Source organism: Erithacus rubecula (genome assembly GCF_903797595.1).
Source record: "Erithacus rubecula genome assembly, chromosome: 12".
NCBI classification, from domain to species: Eukaryota; Metazoa; Chordata; class Aves; order Passeriformes; family Muscicapidae; genus Erithacus; species Erithacus rubecula.
The window spans coordinates 1,127,276-1,145,032 of record NC_136664.1 but is presented as its reverse complement, the minus strand read 5'-3'; the positions used below and the strand labels follow the sequence as shown (position 1 = coordinate 1,145,032).

Sequence of the window (17,757 nt, the reverse complement as noted above, 5' to 3'; positions counted from 1 at the left end):
CCTGGGTGGTTGATTTTCTGCCCTTGAGCTCATCCCCATTAACCAAAAATGAATCATTTGTTAATTGGTGAGTTCAGTTTGAACTCATGTCACCAGGATTCTTATCTCAGTAGTTAGAAGGCAGCTCCTTCCAAGGATCCAACACAGACAAAGGCAGAGATCAGCATCCTAAAACATCAGGAACCTGAGCACTGATAATCCTGGAGATGAGAGCAGTTCAGTTTGGAAAAGCCTCTGAGATCATCAAGCCCAGCACTGCCAATGCCATCACTAAACCAAGTGTCACAGCTCCACATTTTTATCACCTCCCCCAGCCTCTTTTCCTGCAGGCTGAGCTCCCTGAGCCCCTCCTGGTGCTCCAGACCCTGCCCCACATCCCTGCCCTGGACACACTTTGGGCTCAGCTCAGAACAGCAGCCCTGACACAGACATGGGCAAGGCAGCCAAAAACAAGAGGTGCAAAACAGACCCAAAATCCACAGGCAATAAATTGAACAAAACCCATCTCTGCCCCCTTTCTACCTGCTGGCAGCCAAAAGGAAACACAAAAGCACAGACACATTATTATGAAAAGCAAGTCAACTTCTCGCACAGGGATAAGGATAACAAATGTTTCACTGCTCTGTTTCAAGCGTTTCAGATCTTAAACTGAACCCAGAAAAGAACATTACCAGTTAAGCTATTGCAGCAAATGAAATGAAAATTGAAAATCAAGTCTAACCGACATTAAATTTAAATAAATATATCTCAATTCCAGGATCATAATACACAGTTCTCATGACAAAAAACTTCTGGAGAAGGAAAAAAACACCCTTGGTAACTCTGAATATTAAGCTAGGGTAGCACAGGCATCTCACAGTTTATCTAAATCAAGTGTCTCCTGCAAAGAGCCCTGGTTCCTCCAGTGCAGGCTGCAGTGTGATTAACAGAGGTCCATTAGAGAGGCAATCCATAACCTGGCTCCTGTGAGGAGTCCCTGCCACATCCGTCTGTGTTTCCATGGAAACCAGGCAGGAAAATATAAAGCAAATTACAGTTAAATGAAAATTATTCTCCATGACAATATATGTTAATGCGGGAACATTTGCAAGGCCATTCCAGATAAAATGTTTACATTCACACATGTGTCTACAAAAATAAATAAAAGGCAGCTGGAGCAGCTAATGGATCACCCAAAGAGAAGGATCTGAATATTTTTTTGCTCCCCCTAAGTTTTAGTCTATTCATCAGAATAAAATATTCCAAGCTGAAGAACACCCAAAGTATTTGCCTATTTCCAAACAGAAACATTCTTTAAGGAACAGGTTTTCAGAGGATCTAAAATGCACATTTCTGAATGTTTAATTTTCTGAAACTTTAATTTTCCTGGCTGCAAACAAAGACCACATTTATGCCTCCTCATCCCAGCAGAAAAAGGTTTAAAGGAGAGGTTAAGTTTATATTTAGAGAGACTTCACTGAAACTGGAATAGTGACTTATTTTAATCAGCTATAACTTACTGAGAACTGGAAGGTGTCATAATTTGGGGTGGTGACTCCACAGCTGGGAGAATCTTATACCCCACCAGGGTTTAGAGACAGCACAGGCCACTGAAACACTTCCAGAAAATCCCACAATTAAGGCTGTAAAAGCTGATCATACTCCCCCACCATCACCACTTTGCCTGAATAGTCCTTTTTAAGGGAATGCATCTCAGTTTAGGGAATCTATCTTCTGGAGCATGAGGGAACTTAATTGGAATGAGGCTCGTCAAGATGCAGCCACTTGGTTATTTTTTTTTTTTTTTAACTCCCTTGGCTCGTACCCCAAAGAAAAGCCCAGAGAAAGGAAGGAGGTTATAAAATAAACTGCCTCAGTCTGTGCCACTGAAATGCCACGTTTCCAGCAGGGTCTAAAACGCTGCCCTGAAAACAGCCCCCCCTCAGCCCCCTGCCAAGTTCCTTTCCCATGGAAATGCGCTGCCTGTTCGGGGAGCAGCACAGGTGCAGGTTCTGAGGGAGGCCCAGACAGAGCACAAGGCACTTTTTGAAGGTTTGGGAGAGCTGGGAGCACAGAGCAGAGCATTGAGAGCACTGGCACATCCCAGCTCGCTCCCACTGACCTCTGCATCTGCTCCTGCCTCCGCCTGCCAACAATGCTGGGATCATGAGGATCGTAACTTTTTATGACAGTGGGAAAACTGCAATCTTCTCCACGAGTTCACTCCACCCTGCACATAAAACTGCTCATAGGTTCAACCATAAAGCAAACTCCCTCCTTTGAAGTTGCACCCCGAGCCGGGAACGCGGCGCGTTGAGGTTTTACATAACCACCCTGGTGGAGAGGGAGCATCACTCCCCAACCTGCCAGAGCACTGTTGACAAAAGCAAGTCAGGTCACAGAGTATCTGGGTAACAAAACTCCTGACAGGTGAGCTCAGGTTACCCACAAACAGCAAAGTCACACACCTCCCAATATATTCCAGCCATGCTCCACTTTCCCCGAGGATCAGCTTCCCCATCGTCACTTCACCTGTCCCTCCACAGGGTATGGAGGAGGGAGGGGAAGGTTGAAGGGAGCTCTGGAGAGCTCCAGTCCCACCCCCTACCAAGGCACAGTCACCTGGAGCAGGTGACACAGGAACACATCCAGGTGTGATTGGAATGTCTCCAGATGGGGAGACCCCACACCCTCCCTGGGCACCTGGGCTCTGCCACCCCTCATAGCAAGTTCCCCCTTGTTTAGTTTATGTATTCCCACAGAATGCAACTATAAACAGCCTAAAAAACAAAACCCAACCCCTGCCAAAGGAACCCCAGCAGCAGTTGCTAGGATCCTCTGCAAACCTCACTAATTGCTGGGATTGGGTTTCCAGGGAAGCTCCTTGCTGCAGCAGTGCAGGGGCTGAATGCTGTTTTCACAAAAGAACTTGTAAAACCCCAGGCTGCATGTCTGCAACAGCCAGGATTTATATTCCAGGCACAAATCAGATTATGCTGCACACACCGTGCTCCCAGGGCTCTGAGCAGGTGGATCCCACCAGGATGAGCAGCTTTCCTGGATGCCCAGCTCCAGGGCCAGCTTCCCTGCCCTCCTTGATGGGCTCCACACCCCTCTGAGGAGACCTGGCTGTGTCTGATGTCTCCCTGTTAGGAAAGCCATTTTCTCTGCAAATGTAAGCAAATGCATGCTAACAAGAAGTGAGATTCCAAGGAAAACCAGCCTGCAGCTTTCCTGCAGGGAGAAGGGCAGAGATTCAGGGACACCAAGCTGCTGGGCAGCACTACCACTACTAATAACATCAGGGTAGAGAGCAAACACAGGACACATCCACAAAAGAGAGATTCTAAGAGCAGATCCAAGCAAGGACAACAAGGAGCTGCTCCCCGTGAGCACAGAGCACCCCAAACATCCCTGCCAGAATTCCCCACACCCCAGCAGCCTTCACCTCAACACACCCACACACTCTCCTCCCACCGTGCAAAAACAAGGTCCAGCTCTCCCGAGGGAGAGGAAGATGCAGGAACAACTCAGAGAAGGAGAAAGGCAGGAACAGACGGGAGGGGACCTCAAAAGGCAGACAGGCTAAAATTAGAGACAAGTATCTTGGATGAGGAGGACCAAGGCAAGAGCAGAACCTCCATCAGATGAGGCTCCTGGGAGAGGGGAAGGGTGGACAGGAGGGAGAAGAAACATCCTGGTGGGTGAAGCAGACAGAACACACTGCAGGAGGAAATCAAACTCAGCCTCCAGCTCCCTAAACCAAGGAGCTCTATTCAGCACACCAGGAAAGAGCCACGAAGTTGACTTCTTGTCTGATCCCTTCCCCCCTGGAGTAACTCAGAGGAATTAATCTCTCACCACAGAACCAGTTTAACACCCCAGTTCCAGTGCTGATCACAGAGGAAGGGAACTGAATTCACCACGGAGCAGCTGAGTAACACAGGGCACCTCTGATCTCCTGGGAGAGCCAGAAACCTTCCAGGCTGCTGGGAAAATGAGGAACACAGAGCCACCACGGGACCCCAACACGTGCCAGGACAGGCCACGGTGAGAAGGGAAACAGAGCAGCCCCCAGCCAGCCTAATTCCCAAACCCAGCATATTCCCCCATCCTGGGGACAAGAAACCACGCGAATAAAAAAGGTCAACATTCAAGGAGAACAGGTTTTCATCTTCAAACCCGTGCACTGGACCCTTGGGCTGCTGAGAAAGGTGAAGTTTCACACCCTAAATCCCCAAACTCCTCGCTGCAGCCCAGCTTGGATAAATGGATCAGCCTGTGCAGAGCTGCAAGATGAAACCAGGGAGACAGCTCGGGGTGGGCAGCAGCCAAGCGCCGCAACCGGAGCGCCCGGCGCTATTTCAACCCCCAGCACAGCCAGCAGCAGGGTGCCTGTGTCCCCCCCACACACACAGCCCTTCCCTGCATTACCTACATCTCTTCCCAGCACTGCCACGGCTAATCTCATCCATACAGAGATATATGGATATATTATTTATAGACAGGCTTACATCTCCAGCACATCCAAGCCTGACGCAACAGCAGAGCGCCGGTCGGTGTTGTTACCACAAGGCTGACATTTCACAATCTGCCACAGCCATCCCTCCCTCCTGCAGAACGTGGAAAACACCAGCCCTGGAGTGTAAAGTCTATCCCAAAGTGCTTTCCTTGGGATACAGTCACTGCCACAGTCAGCAGGATCGCAGCCCTGCCACCTCCTCCTCCTCCCTGCAGCAGCTATCAGGAGACCATTCCCAAAGGGGAACTTCTTGGAACTTTATCTTGGCTCCTCCTGGACCTGACCAGGCTGCAGAAACCCGGGCACTTACCAGTCATTGGGAGCTCCTGGTACAACTTGTTTACACAGCACAGGTCACAGGATCGGCTGGAAGGTGTAAGCAGGATACAGTTTTTATGGCTCTGAACTCCTGCCCAGATAAGCCGATAAGGCCCCGGCTGGGGGCGGGGAGCACTTTCATGTGTGCGTGATTTGAAAGGAAGAGGCACCATCAACTGCAGCTAAGCACTTGGTGCTTAATAATGAAGCTTCCATTCACCTCTAAAGCTATTTAATGCCTTTTTTTTTTTTTTTTTTTTTTGGAGTTCCTAATTACTCATCCTTTCATTTCACATCCCAATATTGAGGGCAGCTCCGTATTTCCAAGCCCAGCCTCTGGCTGCTGAGCCTTCAGGGACACGCTGCCTCTGGATTGTGGTGAATTTTTTAGAGGGTAGCATTCCCTTCTTGACTCTCTGATTCTTCCCCATGCCTGTGACACAGTTTTAGCAGCTTTATGCTGCTCTAAAGGTAAATTAGTTGAGACTCTCTTTCTACCCTGCAAAGCTGTCAGTGTCTCAAAAATAATGAGAGCCAGCTCCCTCCAGCCTGTGCTTCCCCACCACGACACCCTGCCAGCACCCACATCCACAGACAGGACCTGAAACCCATCACCCAAACAAGGACCACCTTAACATTCCTCACACAGCAAAATCACAGAGGAAAGGAGATGCCTTCTCCCTGGAAAAACATCCATCCCCTCACACACAGCTGAGACAAAGCTGCTTTTACACACACTACAAAGTTTTCTACCCTTTCCATTCTCCAACTCCGGAAATTTCATTACATGGCACTTCAACCACATACGAACCCAGCACCAGCACAGACACACTTGCACCTACCAGCAAAATAAATATTTCAGTGTTTCCACAAGATATCCAGTGTTGTAACCTTTGGTTTCCGAATCCAAACGCAACATACAATCAATACCCTGCTCCTGCCACTGCAGTAATTCACAGCAGAAGGTTTATTCTAAAAACACTCCTCGGATAAGTTTGGTTTTCTTCGAGACAGAGGAAGAAAGGCTGCCTCCAGATTTGGAGAGGATAAATAATTCAATGCCTGAATGCCAAGGGCAGTGTGCACACATCCATATGGCAGGGACAATGCAGACAGTAATATATGCTGCACATCACCACCCTGACAGTGCCTTCAACCCTGACCTAGAAAAAAAACACATCACTTTATTCTGACTCCAGCAGCCAATTCCCTCCCTGGCACTGCCACCTGCTCACCACGGGGTTACTGTGAGGATGTGCCTCCCAATCCCTCTGCCTCCCCAGCTGCAATTCCAGCCCCTGCTCACAGCAGCTACACGGCCACGAGCTGCACACCTTACCCAGGTGGTGAACTCCAGCAAAAACCCGAGGAGATGGAGGCTTCAGATGTCCTCTTTGGGAGCTCACACTTTCCCAGCCAGCTCTGAGAGGGGCAGGAAAAGCCAGGATGGCTTCTCAGATGTGGGAGGAGGAGCAGAGGGAGAAGGGAGGCTGCTCCTGCAAGAGCCAGCACCCACCCGAGCCCTGCATGGGGCTGCTGAGCCTTGGGGACCCCACACCAGCCTGGAGGGACAGGGGACCATGAGGGTCACACTGGACAGACACAGCCACAGAGATGCCACTGGATGTACACACAGCCACCAACACCGTGTGGGATGGACACAGGACCAGAAAGGTCCCAGCAGACAGACACAGGACCAAACTGATCATGTTGGATGGACACAGGACCAGAAAGACCCCAGCAGACAGACACAGGACCAAACTGATCATGTTGGATGGACACAGGACCAGAAAGACCCCAGCAGACAGACACAGGACCCAACTGATCGTGTTGGATGGACACAGGACCACAAAGGTCCCACTGGATGGACAAAAGACCATGTAGGTCATGTAGGATGGACACAAGATGATTTAAATCACGTTGGACCATGTAGATCCCATTGGATGGACACACAAGAACATCTCTGCCCCCACAGAAGAGGGAAGAGGCTGCTCACCAGAGAAACCATCCCTCCTAGCCTCCACAGCCCTCATGGACATCAAACCTGCAGCCACACTCATTTCACTCTCCCAAAATTAACCACCACGCATCACCCTGCCCCACTGTCCTCGTTTGATGATCTGATAATTTCACTACATCCTACAACTTGAAGAAAACATTAGAATCAAGACAAAGAATTCTGGAGCCCAAAATACCTGATATAATTAACTGCACCTTCTAACATGATTATTTTCTTTCCTGACCCCAATTATTCCTTCAGTTTATTAAAGAGAACTCAAATACAGAGCAACGTTAACACCCCAAAGAGTCACATAAACAGAAAAAAAAGTCTGAGGGCACCATTACAAACAGACTTAATGGAACTCCAAGATTGGAAATGGATCTTGAAAGCTGTCAGATCAAAGCAAGATCTTTCTCGTGTAAGGACTGCATTACCCTCGGAGCCACAGAGCTAATACCATCTATAAAAATATTTTGCTCAAATAAGTGAAGAACAGCAGCGTTTCATCTGTCAAAAGGTGCGAGGCTTTTATGGGATTAGCCATTCCACATGCAGCATAAAAATTAGAGCAGATTTTTAAAAGCCCCCAGCTCAGCTGATGGAGACTCCACAGCCCGACGTGCACCCGCTCTCTTCATGTGCTCCATGCCGAGCAGATTTTTCACTGTTATTAGCATTTAAGCTTCTTTTTACTCTTTTTTTCTTCCCATACCCTCGTAAAAGATTACAAATTGGCATCACCCATAAGCAGCCTCAGCTGAAGCGCTACCACCCAGACTCAGAGAAATTAAGATTTTTAAATACCCAACAGTCGCCTGAGAAAATACACCAGAAAACACCAGTTCTCACACAGGAAAGCTTAAAAAGTGGAGTAGAATGTGCTCAAAACCAGCCTCCAGACCACGGGTGCTGACAGCTCCCCACCCCCCCTTCCCAGCAGGATTCCAAAGGCAGCATTTTGCCCAGATTTTAAGGCTGCACAAACCTGCTTAGGACGCTTGTGATTTCAAATAATTGCCTACACAAGCTTTCCCTTAACATTGATGGGAGTATTTTTTATGGCCGTGCATCGGTGGCACACAAATTACGTAACACTTGGCTGAGAAGCCTCCGAAAAAGCAGCTCTGTGCCGCTAATCCCTCACGCAGGAAGGAGGAAAATATTTAAAAGCTGCATACAAATCATTCCTGCGAGTGTCGTGCAGACTGGTTTAAATTAGATGGGGTAAAAATATATGTGAGCTGATCACGAAACACTGGAATCTTTGCTATGGAGACACCGGTTCCTCTCCACAGCCTTTTACAACTGAAATAAGGGAATTCTCCTCAGTGATGGAGGGAGCACACAAGCACCTTTACTAGAGCTCATCAAGGAAATACGAGGAGAATAACAACCCCCATGTAAATATTTTCCAGTATTATTTGCTTTGCTGTACTGAAAAGCAGCAGTACCTGCCACTACTTGCTCTGGGTCTACCACCATTAAATCTTAATACCCAGGAGGAATTTCAATCTGTAAGGCAACTGCTGAGCCTGAAATTCAGGTACAGGGCAGGAAGAGGGGCAGACCTCCTCAGAAAGCCGTCACTCCATAATTTTACAAAATGCAATTAACCAGCTCCGGCCCTGTGCCTTTCCTTCCCTCGGAGAAGGATTTCTTCACAGAGTAATTAGCCTGTCCCAGTTAAGACCCAAGTCACCACACAGCATATTTTCCCCAAAACAAAGCCACATGCACTATTTTTAAAAAAATATTGCCATTTCCTCACAGCCACTTAAATCTCTTCCCAGCTTTTGGCTTAGTCACTGCCTGGATCTAAAACTCACTGAAACCAACCCACCACTGTGGGAGCTGCTAAAGCCCTGGGTTTATTCCCACACTGGAGACACTTCATCATTCCAGAGCACTGCCTCCTTTTAACGTATAGAAAAGCTGGAGGTAAGGGAAAAAAAAAAAAAAAAACCTCTTAGTACTTCAAACACATGTCCAAAAGCCACAACATAAAGACAAAGAGGACAGATTAAACGCTGTAAAGACACACTCGTCGGGAACCTTCCTTTGAAGTATCTGCAGGAAACACTGTCATCACGCAGCCATGTTACAATTACACAGTTAAAATAATCAGCACCAGTTGTAAGTAGCCCATCTGGTTCCCTGGAAAGGGAACACTGCTGGTACAGTATTGATTAACACGACGAGTCTCACTGACCCCAGAGAAATGCATTTGTCTGCTCTGCTGAGCAGCGCAAGAACGCGGCACGACGCTTCGCTTTGTTCACCAGCATTTGGGGGGACTCAGCCCATTAAAACACGAGTGGAAAATAAAATAATCTTATCAGGTTGCCTACCACACGCGAAGGAAGAAAATAAGCCAGAGGGTTTTTGCTCTGGGATTTTTTTTCCAAAGATTTCCTCCCCCATCCTAATCCAACCCTCAAACTGGACAATCTGCAGGTTTAAGTCTGAGAAAATGCTGTTGCAACATCATAAAAACAAAAAGCTGCTCATGGGAAAAAAAAAAAATAAATCAGCTCGCTGTGAACCATGCTTTTTTTTTATGAAATGGAGACACGAACAAGAGACAAGAGTTCATTTCTAAAAGCAGAAGCAGAACTGAACAGCAAAACCAAGTGCGGAACGCGAAACGCAACATCTCCAGTTTCCAGCGCCGACATGGCCGGGGCTCCTCGGTCACTATTTACAACAGGAACGAGGCAAAAAAGCCTTGGGAACCGAGGGCTCGCCGTGCTCCGAGCCCGGCGTGTTGTTCGCAGCTGAGTTTCGCACAGCAAGCCCTCGCAGTGACTCAGACAGCCCGGGGTGACACAAGCCCCGGCTCGCCAGGACGGGTTCACAGCAGAGCCCTTCTTGCAGGCAAGGATGTGCCCCGGCAGGTCGGGTACCTCCCGCAGGACCGGCGGGTTCTCCCGGAGCCACCGGGACCCGCAGCGTGCAAAGCGCTGAGCTCCACGAACCCCGGGGCAGCGCACGGCTGCAGCCCCGGACGGGCTCGCACGGAGCCCCCAGAACTCGGCCACACACAGGCACGGATCATCGCAGCCCTCCGAGCCGAACCCTGCCCTGCCGAGCTCCCACCGACAGCGAGCAGGGCACGGAGCTCTGAGAGAAAACGCCCTGCCCGGAGTTTGTCCGTGCCCCACATCGCGCTCCAAAGCCCTCCACAGCCAGATCGGGCTACTCCGACCTGGAATCTGCCAGAAAACACAGCCTGTGAAAACGCCAACTTTTCCCGTTTCTGAGCTAATCGAGTTAAATGTTGAGCTCCTGGCAGGGCGCACACAAAGAATGTATCGATGCCGTTGGGAAACATGTGAGAGTTAATCTCCTTTTCCCTCTCCGTGACTCCGTGGAGTGGTTTTCCCCCACAGAAAAAGGGAATAATTGGAGTCATTACATAAAAATGTTTCATTTTATGAACAAAACAAAGAAAGGAGAAATACACAGAACTCCAAGTTCCTTAAATTTATGTAAATTTCAGCAAAGCACACAGCCACTACAAAGCAGTACAGATGTTTTCACCTAAAATCTTTGGTTACAGAGAGGGTAAAAATGGTGTGTATACCCCATTTCAGAAGCCATCTCAGGAGGGAATTTTGCTTCAAGAGCTGCCTGGAATTCGCTCTCTGCCTATAGAGCCGTGTCCCCAGTGGTGAGAGAGCACTTTGTGTACAAAACCAGGAGGGGGGAGGAACCCTTTCCTGCAACTGGATATCAAAACAGATCCCCAAGCCTGGAGGAGAAGCCAAGCCGTAAACACACGGCCCCTGTGGCTCAATGAAGGGCCCGTTCTGAGCCGCACACCCCGGACAGCTGCTCCCTCTGGGAAAGGGCAGAGGGCACCGAGGGCTCGGCTCATCCCGGCTCCCTCCGAGGTCATTTGCCTTTCTAAACATGAATCCATCCCCGGGCTGGGGGAGGCTCGTCCTGGGCTGCAGCTGTTTCAGCTTGGGAGGCTTTTTTTTTTTTTTTTTCTCTCCCCCTCTCTCTTCCTTTCTGCTCAGGGGCAAAGGTGTCGAGCAGCCCCTCCCCGGCACACAAAGGCTCCTCGGAGGACAGAAACACGGAGCGATTTAAAGATTAAACTGGGAAATAAATAAAAGCCGCGGGGCTGGGGCCGGCTGGGCTCGGTGCGGCCCCGGCCCTGCGCACACACAGGCAGAGCTAACGCCTACCCGGGGATGATGAAATGGGAAACGGAAATTACCATTTCAGACAACTTTTGGTATTGTTCCTCCTCACCCCAAAACGCACTTCCCCCCTCCTCTCCCCGCACCCCTGCGAAAAAAACATCCCCACCCCAAAAAACAGGGCCTGGAAGGGCGGAGGGGGGCCCGGGCTGCGGGCTCGACACGGAGCTCCGAGTTCCTCCCACGGCTCCCCACGAGCCTGCGCACCCCAAAACACCGAGCAGCCCCCGGCCCCTCCAAATCACCACCCCGAGCCATCCTCCCTCTCTCCGCAGCCCCTTCCCACCCCCGGCAGCCCCCGAACAGCCCCGAACCTCCTTCGCCACCCCCCCAAAATCCCCAACGTCCTCTCCCCACCCGCGCTGCGGCGCTTTCTCCCCTCGAGCCGACCCCGCGCCGCCCCCGCCCCGCACCGGGTCCCACCTCCCGCCGCCACCGCCGCCCCCCGTCGATCCCCACCCCGTCCCGGTGCCCCCCCTTCGACCTCGGCCCCTCCGCTCCGGGTGCCGCTCCCGGTGCCCCCCCGGGGCTCGCGGCCCCTCTCCGGGACCCGCTCGGCCCCTCTGCCCTCCGCTCGCACGTCTCCAGCGCCCCGGTGCCCCCCCGCGCCAGCCGCCCGCCGCCCCCCGGCGCTTACCGGTGCTCGGCGCTCAGCGGGCCAAGGGCAGCCCCGCGGCGGAGCGAGGCCTGCGGCTCGGCCGGCCCCGCCGCATAGAGCGGGGGCTGCGGGGGGGTTTCGGGGCGGTTTTTTGGGGGTCCGGGGGTCCCGGGGTCCGGCCCTAGCGCGGGGGGCGCGCGCCGTGGCGGCTCCGGGCCGCGCGCTCCATCCCCCGCGCGCCGCTGAGACGCCGCTGCTCATTGGCCCGATGAGACGGCGTCGCTCATTGGCGGACGCGGCGCTCCGGGGTGGGGGGAGGAGCCGTAACAACCCCCCCGCTGTCCCGGCGCCGCGCGGGGGGTGACGGGAGCGCGGCCGCGCGCGACGTGTCCCGGCGCCGCCGCCGCCCATTGGCCGCGCGCGCGCCGGGTGGGGCTTCCGGGGCGGGGCCAGCAGGGGGCGGGAGGGGTCGGGAACCGGCCGGCGGGGCCAGAACCGGCCGCGATACCGATACCGGCACCGGCACCGGCCCTGCAGGGACGCGCCGTGCCGAGCTCCAAGTCCGGGACCGGCCCTCCAAGGACCTGCGGGCTAAGTTAAGCCCCGGGACCGGGCCAGCCGCGCTGCCCCGGCACTGTGGGCTCACCGGAACGGGCTCTCCCCGGTTGGCATCGGTCACGGGGTCGGTGCTGCCGGTGTTGGCACTTGGGGCACCGGCGCACCCGAAGATGGGTGTTGGACGAGTGGCGGGTTTGGGGGTGCTGGGGCACGTCTGGCGCTGCGGGTGTCCGTGCGGCACACGGGGAGCGGTGACACGGGCGCTGCCCAGGGGGCCCGGCAGGACAGGGAGCGGTGACACGGGCGCTGCCCAGGGAGCCCGGCAGGACAGGGAGCGGTGACACGGGCGCTGCCCAGGGAGCCCGGCAGGACAGGGAGCGGTGACACGGGCGCTGCCCAGGGAGCCCGGCAGGACAGGGAGCGGTGACACGGGCGCTGCCGAGGGAGCCCGGCAGGACAGGGAGCGGTGACACGGGCGCTGCCCAGGGAGCCCGGCAGGACAGGGAGCGGTGACACGGGCGCTGGGGGGGACAGCGCTGCCCAGGGGGATCCCCCCGGAAAGCACAGGGACTTCACTGCTCGCTCCTGACCGCGGTTTTGGGCCTCTTTGCAAGTGCTGATCACACAACACCAAAATGCTTTTGTGCAGTTTTTATGTGCAGGGTGCCTCCTAAAAGAAATGTTTTAAACATCTAAACAGGTCATTCCTGCTGGATAATGTCAGTCATTCTTCATTCTCACGGAATGTTCAAGGAGCAGCTGACTGGACTGGATGTGGCACTGCTCTGGTGTGGTTGACTGGTGATCGATTACAGGCTGGGATCCATTGGTGACTGGTGGAGATTGGGAAGGAATTGTTCACTGCCTGTGAGGGTGGCAGGCCCTGGCACAGTGCCCAGAGCAGCTGTGGCTGCCCCTGCATCCCTGGCAGTGCCCAAGGCCAGGCTGGGCAGGGCTGGGAGCAGCTGGGACAGTGGAAGGTGTCCCTGCCCATGACAAGGGGTGAGAACGGATGAACTTTGAAGTTTATCCACCCCAAAGCACTCCACTGCTGTGTTGTGTGTACTTTGTACCACACAGGTACTGTCCCAGCCCCTCTGTGTCACCGAGGTAGCTGAATTCCAGGGAGGGATCCAGCCATGGGGCAGGTCCCAGCTCAGGTGCCCGGGGCTCTGGTGTGGGTGGCAGAGCTGGGTCACCACGTGTTGTTTTGGTTGCAGGGGATGGGGAAACCTGGAGGCAGCAGCTCTGCCCATGACCTCATCCAGAATATTCCTGGTTTTTAACCCCCCCTCTGCCAGGAGCGGGGCTGTAACTGGAATTTGTCTTTTGGCATGTGCAGGGCCACTCAGGGTCACACACTTGGCACCTGAGGGACAGTTCTCATCTGCTGGGGGTGCCACAAACCCCCAGAAAGAGAAATCCCTGTGCTGGGCTCAGGAGCACGTGGCCAGCTCTGCTGTGAAAATAACAGCAGGAGAGAGGTTTATTCTGAGCCTGTTAAGCTGGTCCTGTGTTCCACTTAGGCTTAGCCTTTTTATCTCTAACCATCCTCTTCCTCTGTAAGACCTACTAAACCAGTGAAAAGAAAAGGCTTGGGGGTTTTTTTTGGCTTCCTTTTTCCATTAAGCTTCCTGTCACAGCTCCCTGCAAACACTGCAGGTGAGTGTTGGCCTCTGAGCAGAGGAGAGGGGAAATAGGTGTTTTCATTTCCTAAATATAGTTGTCTGTAACTGCTTCCTTGACAACCTTGAATGTCATCCAGGTCAGAGATCCAGTGCTGGGGAGGAAGTTAAACCCTTTCTGTGTCACCCTGAGCTTTTTCTATTTGAACACAACAGCCTGGTTCAGGGAGGAACTTTCAAGTACTTAGAGAAGGGAAGCTGACAGCAGAAATGGGAGGATTATTTCCTTGGGGGCTGTTCTGCTGGTTTGCTGGGTGAGACTTGTGTGATAAGGATGTTTAACCTACCTGCCTTTGTTACCCTGGGCTGGCTTTTGCTCCTTAATTGCAACACTTAGGACAAAAAAAAAAAAAAAATTGCAGTCAATTGTTGAGCACCTTTATCCTTCGATAAAGGTTGTAAATCCTAAAATAAAACAAATACCCTGGTGCTGAGGAGGAAAGAGAACATTGTGTGAGGGCAGGGAAATTAGGCCACTTGGGGAATGTGCTTTTCCAGGCCTATTTCTGTCTGTCCCAGCGAGCTAAAAGGACACTGACTTTGGGGACAGAGCTCCTGACCCTCCACTCCCTGCTCTGGCACTCCTGTCTCACTCTGGAGATGGCACCTCTGTCAGCCCCTCACCTCTGGGGGACCAAATTCACCTCAGTCCTTCAGCTGCTGTCCTGTGAGGGAAGGAACCATCATGCCAGCCCTAAAGTCACAAATTCCTGGGCTGTGCCTCTGTGGGTTCAGTTCCCTGCTGATTCAGCTCCTCGCAGGATGGAGCAATGGGAATCTATTTTTAATAGATGAAATAAGGTGTGATTTATGGCTGGTACAGGGTAAATCCTGAGTGACCAGTCAGGTGCCAACATTGAAGGCCAAGAGAATAAAACTTTAGAAGAACTTTGATTAGGAAAACCTTTACTTTAAGCTTGGCTCGTGTTTTAATTAATGTCATCTATTAACATTTTGAAGAGAAATGGGTTTGGCAAACCAAGCAGCCATTTGGGAAGGCAGTGAGGAGTACAGCTGCTGTACTGCAGCAGGAGCCTCTCTGGATCTGTACACTCAGTTTTACTAAATAAAGCTACTTTCAAGCCATCCTTGTATTTTTTTGCTGTTGTTGTTGTTGTTAAGGACACTTCAACTTAAGCTGTCCCACCTGTTATACTATAAAGAAATAAAAGTGTGGGTTTTCAAATGCTTTAGTGTGGTAACTGCACAGAATTCCACAAGATGTAATTAAGGCTAAATTCATGGAACAGCCCTCTCCTATTCAAATCTGCATTGTTTTGAAGGTCTAACTCCTCAGCACAGCTTGTTTGCCCCAAAACCTGTGTGTTTTGAAGATTTAACTCCTTGGTGCAGCTGAGTCCCAGTGAAGCAGCAGGACTGGGATCAGGACAGGCTGAGCTGATGTAGCTCCCGTGCCCCCACAGCAGCAGCATTTTTAGATCCCTCAAAGCTGAGAGCTGCTGTTGTTGTGTGGATAAAGTCTTTTTGCAAGGCTCTGTGTAGGATTTACTTACACCTGTGTGAAGAGTGGTCCGTGGAGCTTTGTGCCTGATGCATCCGTGGAGGATGGATTCTGGGGGAAGTGCTCTCCTGCTGCTGGGTAAACGCCTCATATTGATGTTCCAGGTGTGAACTCATGACAGCCCTGCTCTAATTACTGTTTTTATCATTCCTAATGACAGGCTTTAGGTTTCCAGGCCGCTGATGGATTTCAGGGGTGTGGAGTGACAGTTGCTCACTCGGAGCTCAGTGACCTGCGGGGTTTGGAGATGACTTCAGCCACCTCCCGCACACAGATGGATCCCGGGCCTGTCCGAGCTCTGCTCGCTCCAGCAGCTCTCCAGGGAGTGCACTCCCACAGAGTCATCTGCTCTGAGTCACAAACAGCCATTTCCCTCCCCCTGCTCTGCCCCTGATCCCTGTCACTCTGAGTGTTGCTCCCTCTTCCCCGTGGTAGCTTTTCCGGAGGTTTCTAAGCCCCGGCTGGCAGACGGAGCGGTGGCTGCCGTGGGGTGGCTGAGTCCCCATGATCCCCTGCCTCCAGCCATCTGTCACCTGCCTGTCTTACACTCCCAGGGCTTTAGAGGTGACCCAGAGATAGATTTGTACCCCAGTGCTGTGTCCCAGGCTCACCCTGGGGCTGGGGAGGCTCTGTGCCCAGGGAGGAGCAGCGTCGGTGCCATGCTGTCCCCTGCCATGGAACTGGAGCTCACTGTGATCCCAAGCTGCTCCTGGAGGAGTGAATAGGTGTGATGGGTTTGGACTGGCTCATGGAAAAAGGCTGAGCAGCCTTTCCTGCTGAGGAGTTTTACTGTGCTCGAGGGAAAACCATGTGGTCTCTTAAGCACATCCTTTGTTGCTGACCCTAAAGTTTTCCTGGGTTCTGGGCCGTGCTGTGCTGAAGGGGAGCATCTATCCCTTGACCTTGATTTGTCATCTGCAAAGAAGTAATTAAAAAAATCCCATCTGGTGCATGACTGAGTGCTGAGGGATTCTGGGAAATGCCAGGCCCTCAGAGCTGGGTGGTTTGTCCTGCTGGAGCAAAGTCCTGGCTTAGCAAAGTGCTGGCTTAGCTGCTGGGGGATGTTTTTCATCCTGTAAAAAGTCTGAATTTACCTTCCAGCAGCTTCAGCTCTGCATGTAATCCTTTGATTCATTGAGGAGAAATGTGTGGATGGCACAATGGCCACCTGATTCCAGGTATCCATTTACCCCTCTGGCAAAGTGTTGTGTGGAAATGAGTCAGGGGTAAGCTGAGGGGGGCTGAAGAACCTCCCAAGCCTCAGAGTGTTACAAGGAGCATGGAAACAGAGAGGTGAACTCTCAGACAGAGCAGAGCTGTGTTTCCCATGGAAACAGACTTCTCTTAGGCTGAAAAGAACAAGCTGTGGCTGCTAATGCTGCTTCCTGCTCCTAACCTGCTCAGGAGATAAAGCAGGGATTTCAGCCTCCAATCCTGCACCTTTCCCCAGTAGTAAATAGACGTGGCATTACTGAGTGATGTCATGGCTGGAGCACATCCCAGCAAGGCCAAGCCTGGATCAGGTTATATCTGTCCTCTCAGAATATTGGCTTACTCCCAAAGGAGCATATTGCCAGTCCAAGGGCAGTGACTGGAGCCACCTTCCCAAGGTCACCTCTGGCACGCACAGCCTGAGCTGCCCATGCAGGGCAGAACCTCCTGACTCTCCTTCCTGGCACCACTTTGTATTGGCACCAGTGAGGCAAGGACCCTCAGCCCTCCTTGATGGAGTTGTGGAATGGTTTGGGTGGAAAGGGACCTTAGAGCCCATCCTGTTCCACCCCTGCCATGGCCAGGAATACCTTCCACTAGCCCAGGCTGCTCCAAACCCCTCCCAACCTGGCACTGGACACTTCCAGGGATGGGGCAGCCACAGCTTCTCTGTCCAGCCTCCCTGCTGTTCTGTCATCTGGTTGCCTTCGAAGCACAGTGTGAAAAGAGGGGCAGAAATTGTGTCAACTCCAGCTCTGTGATGTGTCTGTAAATAACCAGTACTCCCAGTTCAGCACAGCCTGGTCACATCCAGGTCTGGATCTTCCAGCTGGGAGTCAGTGCAGCCTCCCTGGATGTTCCACATGGGATCTGTGGGTGGAGGTGCCCTGAGCTATCACCTCCCCTCCGAGCTCTGAACAGCCCTTAGGAATTAATTGGCACCGATCTGCGTGTCTGTAAATTGAACTGTTCGATCCAATCAGTGACACAAAGCGATTTCCAGGAGTGAGGGGACATTAAGGTGCCAGGGAGGGGCAACCACAGTTTCTCTGGGCAACCTGTGCCAGGTCCTCACCACCCTCAAAGTAAATAAACATTTCTATGTATTCGTTCCCTCCCTTTCCCTCGGAGCACAGTTCAGTCCCTCACTCCC

At 52.3% G+C, this 17,757-nt stretch overlaps 1 protein-coding gene across 3 annotated transcripts in view; it reads right to left on the bottom strand.

Moving 5' to 3' along the window:
* Positions 1–11,895, bottom strand: part of ANKRD11 (ankyrin repeat domain containing 11) — a 126,490-nt gene extending 114,595 nt beyond the window's left edge. The window contains exon 1 of one of the 3 annotated variants that reach the window (XM_079315952.1): positions 11,667–11,895. The gene's annotated coding sequence lies outside the window, so the exon portion shown is untranslated. Of the gene's footprint in view, positions 1–4,493; positions 4,704–4,811; positions 4,875–11,666 lie in introns of those variants that run through there. The other 2 variants (XM_079315950.1, XM_079315951.1) reach the window with 2 other exon arrangements.
* Positions 11,896–17,757: the final 5,862 nt, after the last annotated feature.